The following is a 10,593-nucleotide window of genomic DNA, read 5'->3' as shown; positions in this document are numbered from 1 at the left end:
ATTTATTGAGCATCTACTATGTGCCAGGCACTATACTAGGAACTGGGGATACAGCAATAAATAGACCTTTGGGAGTATGTCAGGATATACCTGGTAAATGGTGGGCCATTCCCTCTTCTTTCCCCACCCTATGGGTGTGCCCCACAGCACCTGCACAGTATAGTAATATAAATACCTGTCATGGTGGCTCTAAGACGCCCTGGCTAGAAGACTGCAGTGCTCATGGAGTGTTGTCTGAGAAGGGAGACAGCTGAATGAGGTTCCAATACCTCTGTGTTTTCCAGAACCAATGGCCTACAGGGCCAGCCTGCTATCCTGCTGTTAGAGGTGTGGCCTCCGGAGTGGAAATGGAAGTTGCATGGCAAGGCTGGCTCTTAGCCATTGCTTGTGCACAGGAAAACATTCTCATGTGGGGAGGGAAAGTCCCGGGAAACTACCCCAGCCAGGCTGCCTGGGACAAGCCCTGGGCAGGGTTATGGGAGGCAGGGGTGTGTGTCTGCGGGCGTGTGTGTGTGTGTGTGTGTGTGTGTTTGTGTATCTCTGTGTGGGTCTATTTCTGTGGATCTGTAACTCTGTGTGGATCTGCATGTGTTTATGGGTGTATACCTCAATATTACCAAGTCCCAGAGGGGAGGAGTACCCCAGACTGTCTCATACACACAGTCACACTGAGGCAGGAACACACAATTCATACTTAAAGACCACACCCAGACACACAGGCAGACACATATGCATATACTCAAACATCCACGGTCACAGTCACACCACACATCCACAGTCTTCCAGGTGCATAGATTTATATACACAGACACACACCCATAAGCACAGACACACACAAACATGCCTTCACCCAAGGACATATACAGAGACACAGGCAGATACCCAACGGCTGGTGGGACCAAAGCTCAGGGAGGGAGGGAGGCCGGAGCAGGAGGTGATAACTAAAGGCAGGCAGTGCACGCCCGAGGGCTCCCAGCCTAGGAGGACATAGCTATGCGGGTCCCTCACTGGAGCACAGGGTGAGATGTACCTGGAGAGAGGGCCATAGCAGGAATGTTGGGCCCAGAGGAGGGAGCACCCAGCTCTGCTGGACCGGGGTGAGATCAGGGAGGACTTCCCAGACCCAGTGACAGAGTGTGCTTTAGAGAAGAGCCTAGGCTGGGTGTGGTGGCTCATGCCTATAATCCCAACACTTTGGGAGGCCATAGCAAGAGGATCGCTTGAGCCCAAGAGTTGGAGACCAGCCTGGGCAACACAGTAAGACCCTGACTCTACAAAAAAAAAAAAAAAAAGTTCTTTAATTAGCCAGGCATAGTGGGCATGCCTGTGGTCCCAGCTACTCTAGAGGCTGAGGCCAGATCATCATGTGTGCCCAGGAGTTCAAGAACAGAAGAGAAGGAAACCAACAGAGTAGAGAGGGGAAGAGTCCCAGCTGATCCAGGTGCGCCTGAGCAGATACCATCCCATGCCTGCCAGGGGTGAAGCCAGTGCAGCCCATTTTTCATGTATTCTGGTTGGGTTTCTGGTACTGAAAACTACAAGAGACCTGACTAGCACAGTCCCCTTCTTCATTATTTCTCCCATTTGTCCTTGCCCCATCACCATCGCCTACGCAGCCCCCTCCCCAATAGGCTCTGTCCCATCTACCTCTCCCTCCTCCCCAAATCCATCCTCCAGAGCCCCTGCCTCCTGCCTTCAGTCCTGCATGACCAACTCCCCAGAAGGGGTTGTCCTGGGCTCTACTGGCAGCTGAAGTTCACATTTCACAAGAGGGGCCTCTGGGTTGTATTCAAGGCTGGAAACTCTGGAAGTAATGGAAAGGGACAGTGACTGCAGGCAGCCCACAAGGCTGGGCTTCAGGCCTGGGTAGGGAACCTGGCCTTCCCTCTGTTAGCAGGCATCGATAGAGCTGGCCTGACCTGAGTCAGGCTTGGGTACCTCTGCCCCATTTGAAAGCGTCAACCCCTTCTCTAGTCTCTCGGCCATCAGTCTCTCTCCCCTCCAATCCATCGTGCATTCTGTGGCCAGAGAGAGCTTCCAAAAATGCAAATCTGACAATGTCACTGCCCTCCCCACAGAACTCTGACAGCTCCCTGTGCCCTAGGAGATAATAGCCTTTAGTCTGGTTATTAGCTAGGATATAGGTTGAGCTTCTAAAGTAGAGACCCAAAATAACTCTGGCTTAAAGAAGAAAGGAGTTTATTTATCCCTCATATAATAATTTACATATCAACCATTAATGGCTGGTGCTCCTTGGCATAGGAGACCCAAGTTCCTTCTGTCTTGTTAAGCTGTTGTCATTCTGTGTTGCCCTCATTCACATGTTCAAGATGGGACCACATGCACCTTCCACCAATGGCAGGAGAAAAGGGATGGGTCAGGCACACCACTATCTTTAAGTGATCAAAGGGAAACAGCCTACCCTTCTGCTCGCATCCTATTGGCCACATTAGTCACATGGCCCCACCTAGCTGCAAAGCAGGCTGGGAAATATAGTCTTTCTTCCAAGCTGCCATGTGTCATGGATATGAAAGGAAAAACAGAGATCATTGCAAAGCCAGCAGTCTCTGCCATAGCCTGGCATTTGGGGTTCTTCCTATCTTTGCACATGCTGTGCACCACTGCCTACCTCCCTCTTTCTACCTCCTGGATGCCTGTTCATTTATAAAGACTCAGCTCAGGCCAGGCAAGGTGGCTCACGCCTGTAATCCCAGCACTTTGGGAGGCCGAGGTGGGTTGATCACTTGAGGTCAGGAGTTCGAGACCAGTCTGGCCAACATGATGAAACCCCTTCTCTACTAAAAATATAAAAATTAGCCGGGCGTGGTGGTGCATGCCTGTAATCCCAGCTGCTCAGGAGGCTGAGGCACCAGAATCACTTGAACCTGGGAGGCAGAGGCTGCAGTGAGCCGAGATCATGCCACTGCACTTCAGCCTGGGTGACAGAACGAGACTCTATCTCAAAAAAAAAAAAAAAAAAGACTCAGCTCAAATGACCCCTATTCTGGTATTCTGGGAAGCCTTTCTTGACTGCCACCACCCCAGCCTGGAGGAAGAGTCTTCATGTTCATTGACGACATGGTGTCATGTGTAAGGAAGGATTCACCTCCCACCCTAGATTGGAAGCAACATCAGGACAGAGACTGCAACTGATTCAATTCTGTGTCCCCCTGCCCAACATCAAGCCTGAAATGGATGGGCATTAGGGAATACAGAATGCATGAATGAATGAAAAAATGAGTGAGTAAATGAACTATTGAAATTAGAAAATTTTAACTGTTAAGTGATGGTTGATTGAGTGAATGACTGTGGGCCTGAGGAGACACCTGAGCATTGATGGTGAACTGATTAGCCGGGCAGGACTCCCCTGGGGTTCTCACCTCCTCACAGGCAGTCCCTCCGCCGGAAATGCTCTTCCTTTTGGTGACTGTCTAGCTCCTGCTCAGCCCTTACATCTCATCTTAAATTCACCATCTGAGAGAGGGCTTCCCTGCCTCACTCCTCCCTCACTCCAACAGCACTCTTCCCTCCCGCACAGTCCACAGACCACCGTCCTTCCACTGAAGCACTCAGAAAAACTGACACTAAGTATACGCCATGTACTAGTTTGTCCATGAGACTGGGAGCTCCATGAGGACAGGGGCAGGTCTGTCTCTCCCATTGTTGTGTCCCCAGCCTGGCACAGTGCTGGACAGAGTAGCTGTCCACTAAAAGTTAAATGAGAACCCAACTTCTTAGAGTGTATCAAAAAGGATTGACATTTTGGCCCCAAGAAGGGCCAGGATAATGTTTGTGGTATAAACGTGTAGGTGTAGGTAGCAGCCTCAGTTCTTCATGGCAGGTGGTACTAGGAGTCTGTGCCCAGAGGTGACCTGGCTGAGGGGCCTGTGGGGACAAGAGACAAGCAGAAAACTGCCCACAAGCATCTGATCACAGAGCCGTGAGTGTGGTCGGGTATACAGAGAATGACCAAGGGTTGGGAGCCACACCTTTACCTTGACTGCTGGAGAGAGAGGGGCTTGCTGGAAGGTAGGAGACATTGTGATGCAGATGGCAAGTTACTTAACTACTGTGTGCCTCAGTTTCCTCATGTGGAGGGAGTTAACAAGAGCACCTTCCTCATGGTATTGTCATGAAGACTAAAAGATTAACCCATGTAAAGTGCTAGGTCTTGGCTCATTGTCAATGTTTGCAGATAACATGAAGGGGCAATAAAAATATCTGTGCTCCCAGGTCAGACAGAGCCCTTGCTGAGCCTCAGTTTTCTCACCTGTAAAGTGGGACCGCCAATATTTAACCCCAGGGGCTTGGAAAGATGCAGTGAGACAAGGCTATAAGGGGATTGGCACTGTGCCTGGCACCAGGGAATCCTCACCCCTTCCCCTGAGACAGAGAGAAGAGTGGTGGGTGCAGAGAATGCCTGCCAGCCTCGCCTGCCATAGGCACGAGCCTGGTGAAGGGGGGAGGCTCCCTGGTGACTAATCTCGTTAATAGTAATCATCACCCTGGTTCTCATTAATATAATAACACTGGGCTCCCAGCCACCGCCTGGCTCCAGCACTGGCTCCTCCGTGCCTCTCATCTCTGCCTGGCGGGGGGCTCTGCAAACACTCGTTACACTCTAGTCCCTGGGGAGGCCGCCAGGAGAAGCAGCTATGCCAGGCACACAGCTCAACTCTGGGCCGCAGGCTCTGCTTTTAATAAGCACCATCGTACACACTTGAGCACACACACACTCACGTGCACACACAGGTGCTCACACACACAATTGTGCAGTACTTTGCAAGCTCTTCGCTGACCATTAATAATAATCGCCCACAATGACTAAGCCTTATGTGAAAACAATGATCGTGGATGCCTGCTAAACACTTCCACTTGCCAGGAACGGTTCTAAGTGCTTGCTCCACTTGTATTAACCCGTTTCATCTAAACGAGCATTCCTGTTGTTTCCATTTTGCAGCTTTGGAAACTGAAGTACCTGAAGGTTGTGAGACTTACCCCAAACCACCCACCCTTGGAGCGACAGAGCTGGGATCCGAATGCTTAACACCATGTCAAGGGATATTAGCTCCTCGAGTCAATCCTCATGCTGATTCCATCTTTATTCTCCCCATTGCACCAGTGAAGACATGGGCCCAGAGAAGTGAGTTAATTTACCCAGGAACACACAGTCAGGGAGGCCTGACCAGAGTGGCGGCCTTACCACTCCCCAGGGGTGGAAGTAGGAAGGGAAATACTACTCCCTTTGAAAAAGGGAGAAACTGAGGCCCAGAGAGGTTACACCGGGATTAGTGGAGCCCTGGCCCCTTCTTCCTGCCTCCCACCCTCACCCCCACCTCTTGTCCTCCCACCCTCAACCCCACCTTGGAGACCTTAATTAAGACACAGACCAGCTGGCTTGGCCATGGGGGACTCAGTGTCAGTGGCCCTCAGGCCACCTAGGGCTCCCTCCCAGCCACTGATTTGCTGTGCCACCACCTCCTAGCTGCAAGTCCCCAGACAAGTCACATCACCTCTCTGGGCCTGGGTTTCCTCAAAATGGGGAAAAAAGCTGACACTTAGGGAGTGTTTACAACATTCCAGGCCTATTCTATGTGTGTTCCACGTAGTATGTCTCTCTCTCTTTTTTTTTTTTTTTTTTTTTGAGATGGAGTCTCACTCTTTCGCCCAGGCTGGAGCACAGTGGTGCAATCTCAGCTCACTGCAAGCTCCGCCTCCCAGGTTCAAGCACTTCTCCTGCCTCAGCCTCCCAAGTAGCTCAGACTACAGGTGCACGCCACCACACCCAGCTAATTTTTTGTATTTTTAGTAGAGAAGGGGTTTCACCATGTTGGCCAGGATGGTCTCGATCTCTTGACCTCAGGATCCTCCTGCCTTGGCCTCCCAAAGTGCTGAGATTACAGGCGTGAGCCACTGCACCCGCCCTCCATGTAGTATTTCATTTTATTCTCACCACAACACCAGAAGGAAGATATTAAAAGAGTCTGTGGGTTTTAAGATTCTGTTATTCTGTAGAATAGAATTCTGATTCCCACAGAGTCTGTTAGGAAAGATTCCACAATCTTAGAAAGATTCCATTATTCTAGAATTCTTCAGGTACTGGAAGGTTCCACCATTTTATAGATCATGGTGTTAAAGAATTTAATGAATTGGTGATTCGTTGCACCTCAAGGGCAAGAGGCAATTTGTCAGCCCTTGGACAGCCTTGAAGGCCACCACTGTCCGCCCCCTGCCCCTGTCCCCTCCCTCGGCGATGACATCAGAGCCAGCCAAGGCAGAACAACCTGTCTCTATGGCACGGCCTTGAGTGTAAGGTCAGTGAGGACTGTGGAGACCGCCAGAGCCCTTGGTGGGTGACTCGGCAGACAAAGGGCTCTGTGCACCCGCCTCCGCTGTCCTGGCTGGGCCTCACGCACAATGGAAGGACCTTTTGAAGCTGCACCCAGCCTGCCCCCTCCCTCAGCCAGAGACACCCAGAGATGCAGCTGAGCTCAGTCTCACAGCACGTCCCCTCCCTGCTCAAAAGGTCCACAGAAAGGAGGTGGGGAGGACAAGGCACAGAAAGGCAAGAGTCTCCCCACTCTTTCTTAGCTACCAGTGGTTCCAGCCTCTCTACCTTTGCCCATGCTGTTCGCCCTGCCCGGCATACCCCTATCCCTCCATGAATCCTTCAAGAGCCCCCTCCAGTCCTACCACCTCCAGCAAGGCCTGCCCGGTGATTCTACCCCATCCCCACCCCATTTCCTCTTCCTCCAAAGTCCTGCTGTGTGGCATTGGGGGCTCACGTGGGGCTCAGAGACTCCCGTCTCTCCTTTCCTGTCTGTCCTCCCTGCTACCACCAGAGTGATCTTCCTGGAACACAAATGTGGCCTTGTCACGCCCTTTCTAAAGATGCAGACTCAGAAGTGTGGTATTCAAAACTTCCCAACTCAGGCCCCGTTCTTTGTGTCTGGCTTCAATTTCTGCCTCAAATCCGTGTGCTAAAGCTTGGCCAGATGAAGTGGGGATCTGCCCTCCAGACACATGGGCACCTGGGCAGCCTTTCTGAGACAGGAACAGCTGAGACCCTGTCTTGATCATAGGACACAGGCACTGATGGTCCCCTTCCCCACTCAACTTCACAGACACACACACACGCACACACACACCCCCCGTAGGCTGCCACCAGGGAGCCCACTGGGATTGCAATGGCGTGTGTTAGTACCATGGACAGTGCTGGGGGAGGGCAGGCTCTGAGGGCTGTGAAATCCACCAACTCAGGGCATGCTTGTGTTTCATACAGCAGACATTTGTTGAGCACCAGCTGCATGTCCCATCCCTGCTGGGTGTTATGGAAAATTCCAGAGGAAAAGACATGTTGTCACTGCCCCCAGGGGCTTTAACAGCCTGGCTGGGGAACTGATAGTCCTGCCACCAACCTCCCACCTACCTCCCTGCAGACTGCCACAGCCATTTTTACAAACCACAAATTTGACCATATCTCTCCCCACTTTTTTTCTCTTGAGATGAAGTCTTAATATGTCACCCAGGCTGGAGTGCGGTGGCATGATCTCAGCTCACTGCAACCTCCGTCTCTTGGGTTCAAGTGATTCTCCTGCCTCAGCCTTCCTCCCAAGTAGCTGGGATTATATGTGCATGCCAGCACGCCCAGCGAATTTTTGTATTTTTTGGTAGAAACAGGGTTTCACCTTGTTGGCTCGGCTGATCTAGAACTCCTGACCTCAGGTGATTCACCGCTTCGGCCTCCCAAAGTGCTGGGATTACAGGCATGAGCCACCACTCCCAGCCCCATATCTCTCTCTCTTAAAAGCTCCATGGGACGCACACACACACACTCATACACACACACACACATTCATACACACACACACATTCATACACACACACACATTCATACACACACACACACATTCATACACACACACATTCATACACACACACACACATTCATACACACACACATACATACACATCAATTGCTTATAAGATAAACTCCATCTTAAAAGCTCCATGGGACGCGTGCACACACACACACACACTCATACACACACACATACACACACATCAATTGCTTATAAGATAAACTCCAAATCATTGAGCATGACAGTCAAGGCCCTTTCTGACCCAGCGGGCCAGCCACCCTCCTGCCCTCACCACCATCCCCACCCTCATGAGCCCAACACTCCAGCCCTACTTGACTTCCTTCATTCCCCAGACATGCAAGGGTGCTTTTCTCATTTTTGTCCCCTAATCTGGGGAGTATTTGCCCCTCTTCTTTTCACAGAGAACTCCTACATAGACTTCAAAACTCAAACCAAATATTTTCTCCTCCAGGAAGCCACAAAGTTAGTTGTTCCTGCCTCTGTATGCCAAGTGGCCTTGTACCTGTCTCTATGTCACTTGGCGTATTGAATTCTGAATTACCATACGTCCCTCATGTCAAACAGAAGTTAGCTACATTTGTCTGGGCCTGTTAGGAAAGGCGTGGTGGTTGCCAGAAGCGGAGGGGCTTTCTAAGAACTGTAACTGATCAATCACTATGTCAGTAATAGTTGTATTTGACAACTTTAGATTTTCTGGAAGCCTAAAAATAATGTCAAAGCTGTGCTTTGTATGCTACTTTTTAACTCTAGAAGCCTGTCTGTCTTATCTTTGGGAAGACAGAGCATTGTTTATTGTGTCGACCATATGCCCAATAATTGTTAGAATATGATTAAGCAGATCCATGCAGACATCAGATCCAGCCCTCCTCCTTCAACGTTATCAATGCTCTCAGGTATCTGACTCCACATCTGTGCTCCCCACGCCAGGCTGTGAGTTCCCTGAGGGCCAGGACTGTGTGTCTTTTATTTCCCTGGCACCTGGCATGGTGTCTGGCACACGGTAGGTATCTATCAGTATTGGGAGACTAACAAACTAGAAAGAATCACATGGGCTTCAGGGTCAGATTGCCTGGGTTCACATCCTCATTCTGCCATGTACTTGCAGTATAATTTTAGACACGGTTTTAATCTTTCAAAGAGGCCTCTATTTTCTCACCTGTAAAATGCGTGTATTACTAGTATACGCCTCACGGGGCTATGGTGATCTCTACGACACTGTGTAAAAAGGACCAGATATACAGCCTGCCCAGTAGTAAACACTTCATAAAAGGTCATTGTTATGGTCACTAATGTTGCGTTGAATTGTGCGGTTTAGACTTAAGCACAACAGGAATTCAGAGAAAAGAGAGGGCACCTTCACCAATAATCCAAGATGACTTGGATCATCTTGAGTACTTCTTATGTACCTTGAATTAACGATGAAACCTCATGGCAATTCTAAGAGGTGGGTGCTATGATTATCCCCGTTCAATTTCCATAAGCAGCCAGGTAAAAAGGGTCAAATAACTTGCCTGGGATCACCTAGCCAGTAAGCAGAAGAGTCAGGAGTCAAAGCAGGGCAATTTGGCCCCAGAGTAGGGCTCTTCACTTGCATGCCACACAGTCAACCTCAAGGAAGCTGGAGGCTCAGTTGGGCTTTGCAGGACAAGCCACAAGACAGAGGCACCTCTGCTGGGAAGAAGGACTAAGGACTTCCCCTCATGCACTTCCCATGAACCAACCCAGGGTGTCTCCCGAAGGCCTGTATCCCTCTCTCTATTATCTCACCCCTGCCTTTCCCACCCAGCCAGCCTCCCTCATGCCCTTCTTTCCCTTCCTCCTCCTACTGTCCACATCTAAGAGTTCATCCTGGCCAATGACGGGGAGCTCCCAGAGCGGGTGATGTTGGAGTAGGGCTTTGAAGGATCCGTAGGAGTTTGCCAGGAGAAGGTGGAGGAGAAGACAAGGTTGACTGTACAGCTGTCTCACCTACATTCTCGGCATTCTGGGAGTCTCCGTGCTTCAGTTTCCTCATCTGTAAACATTAGAGTAATGAGTACCCACCGCTTCTCAGGGTTTTTGTAAAGATAAAGAAGCTACTACACGTACGTAAGTAAAAAAATAATTTTACTTAATAAACACTCCTGTAGTGCTTACCACTTGCCAGGCACTGTTCTAAAGGCTTCACACTATTAAAAAGTGCTTAGAGCATGCCTGGCACATGGTAAGTCCAATATGTGTGTCTTCTACTATTATTATTACAGTCATGCTCCACATACCAATGTTTCAGTCAACCACAGATCACATATACAGAGGTGATCTCGTAAGATTATAAGGGAGCTGAAAAATTCTTGCCACCTGGTGACATAATACACTGGTGTGAACAAACCTACTGCACAGCCTGTTGTATAAAAGTCTAGCACAGGGCCAGGCGTGGTGGCTCAAGATTGTAATCCCAGCACTTTGGGAGGCCGAGGCGGGCAGATCACTTGAGGCCAGGAGTTTAAGATCTGCCTGGCCAACATGGTAAAACCCCGTCTCTACCAAAAATACAGAATTAGCAGGGCGTGGTGTCACGTGCCTGTAATCCCAGCTACTTGAGAGGCTGAGGCAGGAGAACTGCTTGAACCCAGGAGGCGAAGGTTGCAGTGAGCTGAGATCATGCCACTGTACTAGCACTACAGCCTGGGTGATGGAGTGAGACTCCATCCCCCTCACAAAAAAAAAAAAA

This window comes from Colobus angolensis, unplaced genomic scaffold, assembly GCF_000951035.1.
Source record: "Colobus angolensis palliatus isolate OR3802 unplaced genomic scaffold, Cang.pa_1.0 Scaffold4, whole genome shotgun sequence".
In the NCBI taxonomy this organism is placed as follows: Eukaryota; Metazoa; Chordata; class Mammalia; order Primates; family Cercopithecidae; genus Colobus; species Colobus angolensis.
This window is presented reverse-complemented; position numbering follows the sequence as displayed.